The sequence below is a fragment of the Microcebus murinus genome, chromosome 3, assembly GCF_040939455.1.
Source record: "Microcebus murinus isolate Inina chromosome 3, M.murinus_Inina_mat1.0, whole genome shotgun sequence".
Classification (NCBI taxonomy): Eukaryota; Metazoa; Chordata; class Mammalia; order Primates; family Cheirogaleidae; genus Microcebus; species Microcebus murinus.
In genome coordinates this window covers 115806637-115823567 of record NC_134106.1, presented here as the reverse complement: position 1 = coordinate 115823567, position 16931 = coordinate 115806637, and the positions used below count along the sequence as shown (strand labels likewise).

At 62.5% G+C, this 16931-nt stretch overlaps 5 pseudogenes; all 5 read left to right on the top strand.

Moving 5' to 3' along the window:
- Positions 1–222: 222 nt before the first annotated feature.
- LOC142870131 (uncharacterized) lies at positions 223–341 on the top strand (annotated as a pseudogene).
- Positions 342–4174: 3833 nt separating this feature from the next.
- LOC142870157 (uncharacterized) lies at positions 4175–4293 on the top strand (annotated as a pseudogene).
- Positions 4294–8113: 3820 nt separating this feature from the next.
- On the top strand, positions 8114–8233 carry LOC142870182 (uncharacterized; annotated as a pseudogene).
- Positions 8234–12078: 3845 nt separating this feature from the next.
- On the top strand, positions 12079–12198 carry LOC142870180 (uncharacterized; annotated as a pseudogene).
- A 3842-nt stretch (positions 12199–16040) lies between these two features.
- LOC142870179 (uncharacterized) lies at positions 16041–16160 on the top strand (annotated as a pseudogene).
- The last annotated feature ends 771 nt before the right edge of the window (positions 16161–16931 follow it).

Sequence of the window (16931 nt, the reverse complement as noted above, 5' to 3'; positions counted from 1 at the left end):
GAGTGAGTGTGAGTGTGAGTGTGTGTGTGTACAGAGACAGCCCCCAACCCCGGCCCGCCGCTCCCTGCCCGCCCCGCCTGTCACCCCCCGTCCCTCGGAGCCCGCGGGACCCGGCCGGCGAACTCAACAGGCCCGACCCGGCGCGGGGCCTGGGGCGGGAGGAGGCGGCGGGGAAGCGCAGAGAGGCTCGGCTTCTTGAGCGGGGCAGGGGCGCCCTCCGCCGTCCACGGCCACACCACCCCGAACGCGCCCGATCCCGTCTGGTCTCGGAAGCTAAGCAGGGTCGGGCCTGGTTAGAACTTGGATGGGAGACCGCCCGGGAATACCGGGTGCCGTAGGCTTCTTCTTTTTTTTTTTTGCCTCTGGTTCTGTCGCGTTTCTGGGAGTGCGGGGGCGGCCCGGGGTGGGGGTGACCCCCACCCTCAGCGCCCGCCGCGGTGCCTGGCGCCCCAGCCCGCGCCGTTGGGCCTCCTCTTGTCCCGAGCCGTGACACCGCCGCCACGCGGCAGCATGCGTGGCTTCTGGACAGTCAGGTCTCAGACCAAAGGTCTGCTCTGTGGGAGCCGACACGCTGGAGGAAACCTTGAGAGTCTGAGAGGGGAGGGAGTTCCAGAAGAAGGCCAGGATGTCATTTTGAGGGAGTATGTGACCAGAACTCCTCCCGTTGCTTTTGGGGTTCTATGGGCTACACGTAGGAATCTTTGGTGGTGGCACCTGATGTTCGGGGATCCGGAGTCACACCCAGACCTGCTCCACAGGCCTCCTTTTACTTTTCTCTTCGGATTCATTTTTTTTTTTTTTTTTTTGAGACAGAGTCTCGGTTTGTTGCCCAGGCTAGAGTGAGTGCCGTGGCGTCAGCCTAGCTCACAGCAACTTCAAACTCCTGGGCTCCAGTGATCCTTCTGCCTCAGCCTCCAGGGTAGCTGGGACTGCAGGCATGCGCCACCATGCCCCGCTAATTTTTTATATATATATCAGTTGGCCAATTAATTTCTTTCTATTTATAGTAGAGACGGGGTCTCGCTCTTGCTCAGGCTGGTTTTGAACTCCTGACCTTGAGCAATCCGCCCGCCTCGGCCTCCCAAGAGCTAGGATTACAGGCGTGAGCCACAGCGCCCGGCCGGATTCATTATTTTTAAAAAGTGTCTCTTATCTCTATTATTGCATTTTCTTTTCTCTCTCTTTTCAAGCAGATGATGGGAGTCCAAGTATTAAGGTGACATGTGTTGCCCGTGCCCCCCTCCCCCCCCCCGTGTTCTTATTCATTTACCTCTCATGTTGTTCCAGCATATTGTGGGGGCACCAATGTTAAGGTCGGGTGCGTTGCCCTCTCCCAGCCTCCCCCCTCGGGTCAGAGCTTCAAGTGCGCCCATCCCCCAGTCGGTGCGTACCCACCCCATTCCTAATGGATGTGTATGCCCATCCCCTCCCCCCACCCGCCCGACACCCACCCGAAGAAGGTGATTCCTCTGTGTCCACTTAGGTGTCCATCGGTTCGTACCCATTTGCTGGTGAGCGCGAGCACGTGGTGCTCGTGTGTCCATTCTTGGGATACTTGGCTTACTGGAACGGGTTCCAGCTCTGGCCAGGAGAACCACGAGAGGTGCCCCCTCACCGCTGCTCCTCATAGCCGAATAGCACTCCGTGGTGTCCACGCGCCACATTTTATTTACCCACTCGTGGGTCGATGGGCACTCGGGTGGCTTCCAGGTCTTTGCGATTGTGACTTGTGCCCTGACACTAACCCTAACCCTTACCCAGCCCGTCTCCTCCACGGCCCCTGCCTGACTGACTCCTTCCCGCCCGGCCTATCACCTGTCACCGTCCTCTGCCCCTGCCTGACACGCTCGTCCCCGCCCGGGCCGTCACCGTCCTCGGCCCCTGCCTGACGGGGCTCCTCCGTCGCCTGGGCCTTCCAAGGGCTTGGTGTGGACGCTGGTTCCAGGACGCCCTCCCAGGAACCCGGTAGCAGGGCGGCCGCAGCGTCTCGTGCAACCCAACCGTCCGCCGGCTGGCCGCCGTCGCTAAGTGGCCTGCGGGGGACGTGCTCCCGCTGTGCCGTGGGGGCCCAGCCTGGTGTCTTCTCTGAGGCCCCGCGGCTGCCGCTCCCCGCAAGGGGATAGCCGCGGAGGTGGGGACCGCCTCCTCATGGGGACGTATACCCAGCTCTCCACGTCGGATTCCGGGGCTCTCTGTCCTGCCAGAAGGCCCAGCTGGCCTGCGGGTCCTTAGAGTGGCAAAAACATCCGAAAACTGAGATTGAGGGTCCGGTGGGTGTCTGCACTTTTGTGCTGGGCACCCCAGGGAGGCCCGGGGGCTGGCTGGACAACGTGGTCTGCTGGGCTGGGGGGGGGTTTGGAGGAGCAACTGATGCCCTTTGCACTTTGGGTAGCAAGTGTCTGAGGTGTCTCTGGGCCCTGTGCCATGTGGGGGCGGGGGCGGGGTGGGAGGAGGAGGAGGAGGAGGAGGAGGAGGAGGAGGAGGAGGTGGGAAGGGCCGTGGCCTGCAGTGGTGTTCCCCGGGGTGGCACAGCATGTGGCTTCTTCCACGGGATGCTTGGCCTGGGCTCCCTGCACCTGGGCCTTTGGAGGACTGGCCCTGTGCTTGCCAACACTTCCTGCAGGGACCCAGAGCTGGGAGGTTGCATCTCTCAGCCCTGGGTCGGGCAGAGCCCCAGCGGGCCATGCCCACAACCTCTCTCAGCAGGGGTCCCCCAGAAGGCTCCTTTGGGACCAGGATTCTCTTGCGGGTGACTCTTTAAGGTCTGGCCCCTGGATGGAGGGGCACCAGGAGTAGAGGTGCAGGAAGGGGAAGGGGGTGGCCATGCGAGGGGACACTTTCAGGCCAAGTCCCAGCTTCAGTCTGATCCTCCTGGGAACCCCGGGGTGGACATCACACCTCCTGGTTGCCCCGCTCTGAGACAAGGAGCCGGGCTTCGCATTCCCACAGCAGCCAGTCGTGGGCTGAGGACACCTGGGGCGTTGGGAACTCCCTGGCTTCTCCTTGGTTTAACATCTGGAGCTGCTTGTGAATTGTGCCGCCACACACACCCGAGTGCAGGTGTCTTCTGCACAGACTGCGGGCCTCGCTCTTCTGAATGCCGCTAGCTCGCGACCCACCCACGGGTGAACCTGGTCAGGGTACTTTCTCTCAGGGGCAGACTCTGATCCGGGCGGGCTACCGGTGTCTCTGTTTGCTCCTTTCTTTCTTCCACTTCGGGAAAGGCTTCCTTACTGGGTGTGGAAATCTCCTATGCCTTTCCTCGCCTATTCTGTCAGCTCTAAAATTCTCTTTCGGTTGCCACCCTCACAGATGGATTAGGAAACTCTTTGCGGTGCACTCATTAGTGAAATGACCTCAATGACGCTGGAATCCAATATCTAATGGCCGATTTTTAGCGAGTCCACACGCCAGGGTGGTTGGGGTCCAGTGCAGCCCCGGCCAGGCCCAGGCCCCTTGGACTGGGCCACAGGAGGACACAGAGGAGGGTCCCGGCCCCCACGGTAGCGGTGCGGGCAGTTCTCCAAGGGCTTGGGTGTTTTCCAGAGGGAGGAGATGGAGGGGACTGATTTCTTCAGCGCCCCACAAACCACGCCACCCCACCCCACCCCACCCATGGGACACATCCCGAGAGAGAGAGAGAGACGCCCCATACACTGGCTCCCCTCCCCCGTGCGCTGTGCCCCAGCCCTGGCCCGGGGGAATAGGCGGCCGCCGGGCCACAGGGTGGGGGGCGCAGCTGAAAGGGGTTGTGGGGGAGGGCCGCCCCTGGCTGGGGTCAAAGGGCGAGCGCCCCGCCCCTCCCGCCCCGTGCGCAGTCTGCGGCCCCGGCGCGCTGGGGGTGGGGGGCGGGGAGGTGAAGGAGGCCAGGCGAGGAGAGGAGGGGGGCTTGAAGGTCTCCACCTGGGCGGGTCCAGCCGTGGAGGCGCATCTTGTGTGAGTGTGAGTGAGTGAGTGAGTGTGAGTGTGAGTGTGTGTGTGTACAGAGACAGCCCCCAACCCCGGCCCGCCGCTCCCTGCCCGCCCCGCCTGTCACCCCCCGTCCCTCGGAGCCCGCGGGACCCGGCCGGCGAACTCAACAGGCCCGACCCGGCGCGGGGCCTGGGGCGGGAGGAGGCGGCGGGGAAGCGCAGAGAGGCTCGGCTTCTTGAGCGGGGCAGGGGCGCCCTCCGCCGTCCACGGCCACACCACCCCGAACGCGCCCGATCCCGTCTGGTCTCGGAAGCTAAGCAGGGTCGGGCCTGGTTAGAACTTGTATGGGAGACCGCCCGGGAATACCGGGTGCCGTAGGCTTCTTCTTTTTTTTTTTGCCTCTGGTTCTGTCGCGTTTCTGGGAGTGCGGGGGCGGCCCGGGGTGGGGGTGACCCCCACCCTCAGCGCCCGCCGCGGTGCCTGGCGCCCCAGCCCGCGCCGTTGGGCCTCCTCTTGTCCCGAGCCGTGACACCGCCGCCACGCGGCAGCATGCGTGGCTTCTGGACAGTCAGGTCTCAGACCAAAGGTCTGCTCTGTGGGAGCCGACACGCTGGAGGAAACCTTGAGAGTCTGAGAGGGGAGGGAGTTCCAGAAGAAGGCCAGGATGTCATTTTGAGGGAGTATGTGACCAGAACTCCTCCCGTTGCTTTTGGGGTTCTATGGGCTACACGTAGGAATCTTTGGTGGTGGCACCTGATGTTCGGGGATCCGGAGTCACACCCAGACCTGCTCCACAGGCCTCCTTTTACTTTTCTCTTCGGATTCATTTTTTTTTTTTTTTTTTTTGAGACAGAGTCTCGGTTTGTTGCCCAGGCTAGAGTGAGTGCCGTGGCGTCAGCCTAGCTCACAGCAACTTCAAACTCCTGGGCTCGAGTGATCCTTCTGCCTCAGCCTCCAGGGTAGCTGGGACTGCAGGCATGCGCCACCATGCCCCGCTAATTTTTTATATATATATCAGTTGGCCAATTAATTTCTTTCTATTTATAGTAGAGACGGGGTCTCGCTCTTGCTCAGGCTGGTTTTGAACTCCTGACCTTGAGCAATCCGCCCGCCTCGGCCTCCCAAGAGCTAGGATTACAGGCGTGAGCCACAGCGCCCGGCCGGATTCATTATTTTTAAAAAGTGTCTCTTATCTCTATTATTGCATTTTCTTTTCTCTCTCTTTTCAAGCAGATGATGGGAGTCCAAGTATTAAGGTGACATGTGTTGCCCGTGCCCCCCTCCCCCCCCCCCCCGTGTTCTTATTCATTTACCTCTCATGTTGTTCCAGCATATTGTGGGGGCACCAATGTTAAGGTCGGGTGCGTTGCCCTCTCCCAGCCTCCCCCCTCGGGTCAGAGCTTCAAGTGCGCCCATCCCCCAGTCGGTGCGTACCCACCCCATTCCTAATGGATGTGTATGCCCATCCCCTCCCCCCACCCGCCCGACACCCACCCGAAGAAGGTGATTCCTCTGTGTCCACTTAGGTGTCCATCGGTTCGTACCCATTTGCTGGTGAGCGCGAGCACGTGGTGCTCGTGTGTCCATTCTTGGGATACTTGGCTTACTGGAACGGGTTCCAGCTCTGGCCAGGAGAACCACGAGAGGTGCCCCCTCACCGCTGCTCCTCATAGCCGAATAGCACTCCGTGGTGTCCACGCGCCACATTTTATTTACCCACTCGTGGGTCGATGGGCACTCGGGTGGCTTCCAGGTCTTTGCGATTGTGACTTGTGCCCTGACACTAACCCTAACCCTTACCCAGCCCGTCTCCTCCACGGCCCCTGCCTGACTGACTCCTTCCCGCCCGGCCTATCACCTGTCACCGTCCTCTGCCCCTGCCTGACACGCTCGTCCCCGCCCGGGCCGTCACCGTCCTCGGCCCCTGCCTGACGGGGCTCCTCCGTCGCCTGGGCCTTCCAAGGGCTTGGTGTGGACGCTGGTTCCAGGACGCCCTCCCAGGAACCCGGTAGCAGGGCGGCCGCAGCGTCTCGTGCAACCCAACCGTCCGCCGGCTGGCCGCCGTCGCTAAGTGGCCTGCGGGGGACGTGCTCCCGCTGTGCCGTGGGGGCCCAGCCTGGTGTCTTCTCTGAGGCCCCGCGGCTGCCGCTCCCCGCAAGGGGATAGCCGCGGAGGTGGGGACCGCCTCCTCATGGGGACGTATACCCAGCTCTCCACGTCGGATTCCGGGGCTCTCTGTCCTGCCAGAAGGCCCAGCTGGCCTGCGGGTCCTTAGAGTGGCAAAAACATCCGAAAACTGAGATTGAGGGTCCGGTGGGTGTCTGCACTTTTGTGCTGGGCACCCCAGGGAGGCCCGGGGGCTGGCTGGACAACGTGGTCTGCTGGGCTGGGGGGGGGGGTTTGGAGGAGCAACTGATGCCCTTTGCACTTTGGGTAGCAAGTGTCTGAGGTGTCTCTGGGCCCTGTGCCATGTGGGGGCGGGGGCGGGGGCGGGGTGGGAGGAGGAGGAGGAGGAGGAGGAGGAGGAGGTGGGAAGGGCCGTGGCCTGCAGTGGTGTTCCCCGGGGTGGCACAGCATGTGGCTTCTTCCACAGGCTGCTTGGCCTGGGCTCCCTGCACCTGGGCCTTTGGAGGACTGGCCCTGTGCTTGCCAACACTTCCTGCAGGGACCCAGAGCTGGGAGGTTGCATCTCTCAGCCCTGGGTCGGGCAGAGCCCCAGCGGGCCATGCCCACAACCTCTCTCAGCAGGGGTCCCCCAGAAGGCTCCTTTGGGACCAGGATTCTCTTGCGGGTGACTCTTTAAGGTCTGGCCCCTGGATGGAGGGGCACCAGGAGTAGAGGAGCAGGAAGGGGAAGGGGGTGGCCATGCGAGGGGACACTTTCAGGCCAAGTCCCAGCTTCAGTCTGATCCTCCTGGGAACCCCGGGGTGGACATCACACCTCCTGGTTGCCCCGCTCTGAGACAAGGAGCCGGGCTTCGCATTCCCACAGCAGCCAGTCGTGGGCTGAGGACACCTGGGGCGTTGGGAACTCCCTGGCTTCTCCTTGGCTTAACATCTGGAGCTGCTTGTGAATTGTGCCGCCACACACACCCGAGTGCAGGTGTCTTCTGCACAGACTGCGGGCCTCGCTCTTCTGAGTGCCGCTAGCTCGCGACCCACCCACGGGTGAACCTGGTCAGGGTACTTTCTCTCAGGGGCAGACTCTGATCCGGGCGGGCTACCGGTGTCTCTGTTTGCTCCTTTCTTTCTTCCACTTCGGGAAAGGCTTCCTTACTGGGTGTGGAAATCTCCTATGCCTTTCCTCGCCTATTCTGTCAGCTCTAAAATTCTCTTTCGGTTGCCACCCTCACAGATGGATTAGGAAACTCTTTGCGGTGCACTCATTAGTGAAATGACCTCAATGACGCTGGAATCCAATATCTAATGGCCGATTTTTAGCGAGTCCACACGCCAGGGTGGTTGGGGTCCAGTGCAGCCCCGGCCAGGCCCAGGCCCCTTGGACTGGGCCACAGGAGGACACAGAGGAGGGTCCCGGCCCCCACGGTAGCGGTGCGGGCAGTTCTCCAAGGGCTTGGGTGTTTTCCAGAGGGAGGAGATGGAGGGGACTGATTTCTTCAGCGCCCCACAAACCACACCACCCCACCCATGGGACACATCCCGAGAGAGAGAGACGCCCCATACACTGGCTCCCCTCCCCCGTGCGCTGTGCCCCAGCCCTGGCCCGGGGGAATAGGCGGCCGCCGGGCCACAGGGTGGGGGGCGCAGCTGAAAGGGGTTGTGGGGGAGGGCCGCCCCTGGCTGGGGTCAAAGGGCGAGCGCCCCGCCCCTCCCGCCCGTGCGCAGTCTGCGGCCCCGGCGCGCTGGGGGTGGGGGGCGGGGAGGTGAAGGAGGCCAGGCGAGGAGAGGAGGGGGGCTTGAAGGTCTCCACCTTGGCGGGTCCAGCCGTGGAGGCGCATCTTGTGTGAGTGTGAGTGAGTGAGTGAGTGTGAGTGTGAGTGTGTGTGTGTACAGAGACAGCCCCCAACCCCGGCCCGCCGCTCCCTGCCCGCCCCGCCTGTCACCCCCCGTCCCTCGGAGCCCGCGGGACCCGGCCGGCGAACTCAACAGGCCCGACCCGGCGCGGGGCCTGGGGCGGGAGGAGGCGGCGGGGAAGCGCAGAGAGGCTCGGCTTCTTGAGCGGGGCAGGGGCGCCCTCCGCCGTCCACGGCCACACCACCCCGAACGCGCCCGATCCCGTCTGGTCTCGGAAGCTAAGCAGGGTCGGGCCTGGTTAGAACTTGGATGGGAGACCGCCCGGTGTATACCGGGTGCCGTAGGCTTCTTCTTTTCTTTTTTTGCCTCTGGTTCTGTCGCGTTTCTGGGAGTGCGGGGGCGGCCCGGGGTGGGGGTGACCCCCACCCTCAGCGCCCGCCGCGGTGCCTGGCGCCCCAGCCCGCACCGTTGGGCCTCCTCTTGTCCCGAGCCGTGACACCGCCGCCACGCGGCAGCATGCGTGGCTTCTGGACAGTCAGGTCTCAGACCAAAGGTCTGCTCTGTGGGAGCCGACACGCTGGAGGAAACCTTGAGAGTCTGAGAGGGGAGGGAGTTCCAGAAGAAGGCCAGGATGTCATTTTGAGGGAGTATGTGACCAGAACTCCTCCCGTTGCTTTTGGGGTTCTATGGGCTACACGTAGGAATCTTTGGTGGTGGCACCTGATGTTCGGGGATCCGGAGTCACACCCAGACCTGCTCCACAGGCCTCCTTTTACTTTTCTCTTCGGATTCATTTTTTTTTTTTTTTTTTGAGACAGAGTCTCGGTTTGTTGCCCAGGCTAGAGTGAGTGCCGTGGCGTCAGCCTAGCTCACAGCAACTTCAAACTCCTGGGCTCGAGTGATCCTTCTGCCTCAGCCTCCAGGGTAGCTGGGACTGCAGGCATGCGCCACCATGCCCCGCTAATTTTTTATATATATATCAGTTGGCCAATTAATTTCTTTCTATTTATAGTAGAGACGGGGTCTCGCTCTTGCTCAGGCTGGTTTTGAACTCCTGACCTTGAGCAATCCGCCCGCCTCGGCCTCCCAAGAGCTAGGATTACAGGCGTGAGCCACAGCGCCCGGCCGGATTCATTATTTTTAAAAAGTGTCTCTTATCTCTATTATTGCATTTTCTTTTCTCTCTCTTTTCAAGCAGATGATGGGAGTCCAAGTATTAAGGTGACATGTGTTGCCCGTGCCCCCCTCCCCCCCCCCCCGTGTTCTTATTCATTTACCTCTCATGTTGTTCCAGCATATTGTGGGGGCACCAATGTTAAGGTCGGGTGCGTTGCCCTCTCCCAGCCTCCCCCCTCGGGTCAGAGCTTCAAGTGCGCCCATCCCCCAGTCGGTGCGTACCCACCCCATTCCTAATGGATGTGTATGCCCATCCCCTCCCCCCACCCGCCCGACACCCACCCGAAGAAGGTGATTCCTCTGTGTCCACTTAGGTGTCCATCGGTTCGTACCCATTTGCTGGTGAGCGCGAGCACGTGGTGCTCGTGTGTCCATTCTTGGGATACTTGGCTTACTGGAACGGGTTCCAGCTCTGGCCAGGAGAACCACGAGAGGTGCCCCCTCACCGCTGCTCCTCATAGCCGAATAGCACTCCGTGGTGTCCACGCGCCACATTTTATTTACCCACTCGTGGGTCGATGGGCACTCGGGTGGCTTCCAGGTCTTTGCGATTGTGACTTGTGCCCTGACACTAACCCTAACCCTTACCCAGCCCGTCTCCTCCACGGCCCCTGCCTGACTGACTCCTTCCCGCCCGGCCTATCACCTGTCACCGTCCTCTGCCCCTGCCTGACACGCTCGTCCCCGCCCGGGCCGTCACCGTCCTCGGCCCCTGCCTGACGGGGCTCCTCCGTCGCCTGGGCCTTCCAAGGGCTTGGTGTGGACGCTGGTTCCAGGACGCCCTCCCAGGAACCCGGTAGCAGGGCGGCCGCAGCGTCTCGTGCAACCCAACCGTCCGCCGGCTGGCCGCCGTCGCTAAGTGGCCTGCGGGGGACGTGCTCCCGCTGTGCCGTGGGGGCCCAGCCTGGTGTCTTCTCTGAGGCCCCGCGGCTGCCGCTCCCCGCAAGGGGATAGCCGCGGAGGTGGGGACCGCCTCCTCATGGGGACGTATACCCAGCTCTCCACGTCGGATTCCGGGGCTCTCTGTCCTGCCAGAAGGCCCAGCTGGCCTGCGGGTCCTTAGAGTGGCAAAAACATCCGAAAACTGAGATTGAGGGTCCGGTGGGTGTCTGCACTTTTGTGCTGGGCACCCCAGGGAGGCCCGGGGGCTGGCTGGACAACGTGGTCTGCTGGGCTGGGGGGGGGGGTTTGGAGGAGCAACTGATGCCCTTTGCACTTTGGGTAGCAAGTGTCTGAGGTGTCTCTGGGCCCTGTGCCATGTGGGGGCGGGGGCGGGGGCGGGGTGGGAGGAGGAGGAGGAGGAGGAGGAGGAGGAGGAGGAGGAGGAGGAGGAGGTGGGAAGGGCCGTGGCCTGCAGTGGTGTTCCCCGGGGTGGCACAGCATGTGGCTTCTTCCACAGGCTGCTTGGCCTGGGCTCCCTGCACCTGGGCCTTTGGAGGACTGGCCCTGTGCTTGCCAACACTTCCTGCAGGGACCCAGAGCTGGGAGGTTGCATCTCTCAGCCCTGGGTCGGGCAGAGCCCCAGCGGGCCATGCCCACAACCTCTCTCAGCAGGGGTCCCCCAGAAGGCTCCTTTGGGACCAGGATTCTCTTGCGGGTGACTCTTTAAGGTCTGGCCCCTGGATGGAGGGGCACCAGGAGTAGAGGAGCAGGAAGGGGAAGGGGGTGGCCATGCGAGGGGACACTTTCAGGCCAAGTCCCAGCTTCAGTCTGATCCTCCTGGGAACCCCGGGGTGGACATCACACCTCCTGGTTGCCCCGCTCTGAGACAAGGAGCCGGGCTTCGCATTCCCACAGCAGCCAGTCGTGGGCTGAGGACACCTGGGGCGTTGGGAACTCCCTGGCTTCTCCTTGGTTTAACATCTGGAGCTGCTTGTGAATTGTGCCGCCACACACACCCGAGTGCAGGTGTCTTCTGCACAGACTGCGGGCCTCGCTCTTCTGAGTGCCGCTAGCTCGCGACCCACCCACGGGTGAACCTGGTCAGGGTACTTTCTCTCAGGGGCAGACTCTGATCCGGGCGGGCTACCGGTGTCTCTGTTTGCTCCTTTCTTTCTTCCACTTCGGGAAAGGCTTCCTTACTGGGTGTGGAAATCTCTTATGCCTTTCCTCGCCTATTCTGTCAGCTCTAAAATTCTCTTTCGGTTGCCACCCTCACAGATGGATTAGGAAACTCTTTGCGGTGCACTCATTAGTGAAATGACCTCAATGACGCTGGAATCCAATATCTAATGGCCGATTTTTAGCGAGTCCACACGCCAGGGTGGTTGGGGTCCAGTGCAGCCCCGGCCAGGCCCAGGCCCCTTGGACTGGGCCACAGGAGGACACAGAGGAGGGTCCCGGCCCCCACGGTAGCGGTGCGGGCAGTTCTCCAAGGGCTTGGGTGTTTTCCAGAGGGAGGAGATGGAGGGGACTGATTTCTTCAGCGCCCCACAAACCACGCCACCCCACCCCACCCCACCCATGGGACACATCCCGAGAGAGAGAGACGCCCCATACACTGGCTCCCCTCCCCCGTGCGCTGTGCCCCAGCCCTGGCCCGGGGGAATAGGCGGCCGCCGGGCCACAGGGTGGGGGGCGCAGCTGAAAGGGGTTGTGGGGGAGGGCCGCCCCTGGCTGGGGTCAAAGGGCGAGCGCCCCGCCCCTCCCGCCCGTGCGCAGTCTGCGGCCCGGCGCGCTGGGGGTGGGGGGCGGGGAGGTGAAGGAGGCCAGGCGAGGAGAGGAGGGGGGCTTGAAGGTCTCCACCTTGGCGGGTCCAGCCGTGGAGGCGCATCTTGTGTGAGTGTGAGTGAGTGAGTGAGTGTGAGTGTGAGTGTGTGTGTGTACAGAGACAGCCCCCAACCCCGGCCCGCCGCTCCCTACCCGCCCCGCCTGTCACCCCCCATCCCTCGGAGCCCGCGGGACCCGGCCGGCGAACTCAACAGGCCCGACCCGGCGCGGGGCCTGGGGCGGGAGGAGGCGGCGGGGAAGCGCAGAGAGGCTCGGCTTCTTGAGCGGGGCAGGGGCGCCCTCCGCCGTCCACGGCCACACCACCCCGAACGCGCCCGATCCCGTCTGGTCTCGGAAGCTAAGCAGGGTCGGGCCTGGTTAGAACTTGGATGGGAGACCGCCCGGTGTATACCGGGTGCCGTAGGCTTCTTCTTTTTTTTTTTTGCCTCTGGTTCTGTCGCGTTTCTGGGAGTGCGGGGGCGGCCCGGGGTGGGGGTGACCCCCACCCTCAGCGCCCGCCGCGGTGCCTGGCGCCCCAGCCCGCACCGTTGGGCCTCCTCTTGTCCCGAGCCGTGACACCGCCGCCACGCGGCAGCATGCGTGGCTTCTGGACAGTCAGGTCTCAGACCAAAGGTCTGCTCTGTGGGAGCCGACACGCTGGAGGAAACCTTGAGAGTCTGAGAGGGGAGGGAGTTCCAGAAGAAGGCCAGGATGTCATTTTGAGGGAGTATGTGACCAGAACTCCTCCCGTTGCTTTTGGGGTTCTATGGGCTACACGTAGGAATCTTTGGTGGTGGCACCTGATGTTCGGGGATCCGGAGTCACACCCAGACCTGCTCCACAGGCCTCCTTTTACTTTTCTCTTCGGATTCATTTTTTTTTTTTTTTTTTGAGACAGAGTCTCGGTTTGTTGCCCAGGCTAGAGTGAGTGCCGTGGCGTCAGCCTAGCTCACAGCAACTTCAAACTCCTGGGCTCGAGTGATCCTTCTGCCTCAGCCTCCAGGGTAGCTGGGACTGCAGGCATGCGCCACCATGCCCCGCTAATTTTTTATATATATATCAGTTGGCCAATTAATTTCTTTCTATTTATAGTAGAGACGGGGTCTCGCTCTTGCTCAGGCTGGTTTTGAACTCCTGACCTTGAGCAATCCGCCCGCCTCGGCCTCCCAAGAGCTAGGATTACAGGCGTGAGCCACAGCGCCTGGCCGGATTCATTATTTTTAAAAAGTGTCTCTTATCTCTATTATTGCATTTTCTTTTCTCTCTCTTTTCAAGCAGATGATGGGAGTCCAAGTATTAAGGTGACATGTGTTGCCCGTGCCCCCCTCCCCCCCCCCGTGTTCTTATTCATTTACCTCTCATGTTGTTCCAGCATATTGTGGGGGCACCAATGTTAAGGTCGGGTGCGTTGCCCTCTCCCAGCCTCCCCCCTCGGGTCAGAGCTTCAAGTGCGCCCATCCCCCAGTCGGTGCGTACCCACCCCATTCCTAATGGATGTGTATGCCCATCCCCTCCCCCCACCCGCCCGACACCCACCCGAAGAAGGTGATTCCTCTGTGTCCACTTAGGTGTCCATCGGTTCGTACCCATTTGCTGGTGAGCGCGAGCACGTGGTGCTCGTGTGTCCATTCTTGGGATACTTGGCTTACTGGAACGGGTTCCAGCTCTGGCCAGGAGAACCACGAGAGGTGCCCCCTCACCGCTGCTCCTCATAGCCGAATAGCACTCCGTGGTGTCCACGCGCCACATTTTATTTACCCACTCGTGGGTCGATGGGCACTCGGGTGGCTTCCAGGTCTTTGCGATTGTGACTTGTGCCCTGACACTAACCCTAACCCTTACCCAGCCCGTCTCCTCCACGGCCCCTGCCTGACTGACTCCTTCCCGCCCGGCCTATCACCTGTCACCGTCCTCTGCCCCTGCCTGACACGCTCGTCCCCGCCCGGGCCGTCACCGTCCTCGGCCCCTGCCTGACGGGGCTCCTCCGTCGCCTGGGCCTTCCAAGGGCTTGGTGTGGACGCTGGTTCCAGGACGCCCTCCCAGGAACCCGGTAGCAGGGCGGCCGCAGCGTCTCGTGCAACCCAACCGTCCGCCGGCTGGCCGCCGTCGCTAAGTGGCCTGCGGGGGACGTGCTCCCGCTGTGCCGTGGGGGCCCAGCCTGGTGTCTTCTCTGAGGCCCCGCGGCTGCCGCTCCCCGCAAGGGGATAGCCGCGGAGGTGGGGACCGCCTCCTCATGGGGACGTATACCCAGCTCTCCACGTCGGATTCCGGGGCTCTCTGTCCTGCCAGAAGGCCCAGCTGGCCTGCGGGTCCTTAGAGTGGCAAAAACATCCGAAAACTGAGATTGAGGGTCCGGTGGGTGTCTGCACTTTTGTGCTGGGCACCCCAGGGAGGCCCGGGGGCTGGCTGGACAACGTGGTCTGCTGGGCTGGGGGGGGGGTTTGGAGGAGCAACTGATGCCCTTTGCACTTTGGGTAGCAAGTGTCTGAGGTGTCTCTGGGCCCTGTGCCATGTGGGGGCGGGGGCGGGGGCGGGGTGGGAGGAGGAGGAGGAGGAGGAGGAGGAGGAGGAGGAGGAGGAGGAGGTGGGAAGGGCCGTGGCCTGCAGTGGTGTTCCCCGGGGTGGCACAGCATGTGGCTTCTTCCACAGGCTGCTTGGCCTGGGCTCCCTGCACCTGGGCCTTTGGAGGACTGGCCCTGTGCTTGCCAACACTTCCTGCAGGGACCCAGAGCTGGGAGGTTGCATCTCTCAGCCCTGGGTCGGGCAGAGCCCCAGCGGGCCATGCCCACAACCTCTCTCAGCAGGGGTCCCCCAGAAGGCTCCTTTGGGACCAGGATTCTCTTGCGGGTGACTCTTTAAGGTCTGGCCCCTGGATGGAGGGGCACCAGGAGTAGAGGAGCAGGAAGGGGAAGGGGGTGGCCATGCGAGGGGACACTTTCAGGCCAAGTCCCAGCTTCAGTCTGATCCTCCTGGGAACCCCGGGGTGGACATCACACCTCCTGGTTGCCCCGCTCTGAGACAAGGAGCCGGGCTTCGCATTCCCACAGCAGCCAGTCGTGGGCTGAGGACACCTGGGGCGTTGGGAACTCCCTGGCTTCTCCTTGGTTTAACATCTGGAGCTGCTTGTGAATTGTGCCGCCACACACACCCGAGTGCAGGTGTCTTCTGCACAGACTGCGGGCCTCGCTCTTCTGAGTGCCGCTAGCTCGCGACCCACCCACGGGTGAACCTGGTCAGGGTACTTTCTCTCAGGGGCAGACTCTGATCCGGGCGGGCTACCGGTGTCTCTGTTTGCTCCTTTCTTTCTTCCACTTCGGGAAAGGCTTCCTTACTGGGTGTGGAAATCTCTTATGCCTTTCCTCGCCTATTCTGTCAGCTCTAAAATTCTCTTTCGGTTGCCACCCTCACAGATGGATTAGGAAACTCTTTGCGGTGCACTCATTAGTGAAATGACCTCAATGACGCTGGAATCCAATATCTAATGGCCGATTTTTAGCGAGTCCACACGCCAGGGTGGTTGGGGTCCAGTGCAGCCCCGGCCAGGCCCAGGCCCCTTGGACTGGGCCACAGGAGGACACAGAGGAGGGTCCCGGCCCCCACGGTAGCGGTGCGGGCAGTTCTCCAAGGGCTTGGGTGTTTTCCAGAGGGAGGAGATGGAGGGGACTGATTTCTTCAGCGCCCCACAAACCACGCCACCCCACCCCACCCCACCCATGGGACACATCCCGAGAGAGAGAGAGACGCCCCATACACTGGCTCCCCTCCCCCGTGCGCTGTGCCCCAGCCCTGGCCCGGGGGAATAGGCGGCCGCCGGGCCACAGGGTGGGGGGCGCAGCTGAAAGGGGTTGTGGGGGAGGGCCGCCCCTGGCTGGGGTCAAAGGGCGAGCGCCCCGCCCCTCCCGCCCGTGCGCAGTCTGCGGCCCCGGCGCGCTGGGGGTGGGGGGCGGGGAGGTGAAGGAGGCCAGGCGAGGAGAGGAGGGGGGCTTGAAGGTCTCCACCTTGGCGGGTCCAGCCGTGGAGGCGCATCTTGTGTGAGTGTGAGTGAGTGAGTGAGTGTGAGTGTGAGTGTGTGTGTGTACAGAGACAGCCCCCAACCCCGGCCCGCCGCTCCCTGCCCGCCCCGCCTGTCACCCCCCGTCCCTCGGAGCCCGCGGGACCCGGCCGGCGAACTCAACAGGCCCGACCCGGCGCGGGGCCTGGGGCGGGAGGAGGCGGCGGGGAAGCGCAGAGAGGCTCGGCTTCTTGAGCGGGGCAGGGGCGCCCTCCGCCGTCCACGGCCACACCACCCCGAACGCGCCCGATCCCGTCTGGTCTCGGAAGCTAAGCAGGGTCGGGCCTGGTTAGAACTTGGATGGGAGACCGCCCGGTGTATACCGGGTGCCGTAGGCTTCTTCTTTTTTTTTTTTTGCCTCTGGTTCTGTCGCCTTTCTGGGAGTGCGGGGGCGGCCCGGGGTGGGGGTGACCCCCACCCTCAGCGCCCGCCGCGGTGCCTGGCGCCCCAGCCCGCACCGTTGGGCCTCCTCTTGTCCCGAGCCGTGACACCGCCGCCACGCGGCAGCATGCGTGGCTTCTGGACAGTCAGGTCTCAGACCAAAGGTCTGCTCTGTGGGAGCCGACACGCTGGAGGAAACCTTGAGAGTCTGAGAGGGGAGGGAGTTCCAGAAGAAGGCCAGGATGTCATTTTGAGGGAGTATGTGACCAGAACTCCTCCCGTTGCTTTTGGGGTTCTATGGGCTACACGTAGGAATCTTTGGTGGTGGCACCTGATGTTCGGGGATCCGGAGTCACACCCAGACCTGCTCCACAGGCCTCCTTTTACTTTTCTCTTCGGATTCATTTTTTTTTTTTTTTTTTTGAGACAGAGTCTCGGTTTGTTGCCCAGGCTAGAGTGAGTGCCGTGGCGTCAGCCTAGCTCACAGCAACTTCAAACTCCTGGGCTCGAGTGATCCTTCTGCCTCAGCCTCCAGGGTAGCTGGGACTGCAGGCATGCGCCACCATGCCCCGCTAATTTTTTATATATATATCAGTTGGCCAATTAATTTCTTTCTATTTATAGTAGAGACGGGGTCTCGCTCTTGCTCAGGCTGGTTTTGAACTCCTGACCTTGAGCAATCCGCCCGCCTCGGCCTCCCAAGAGCTAGGATTACAGGCGTGAGCCAC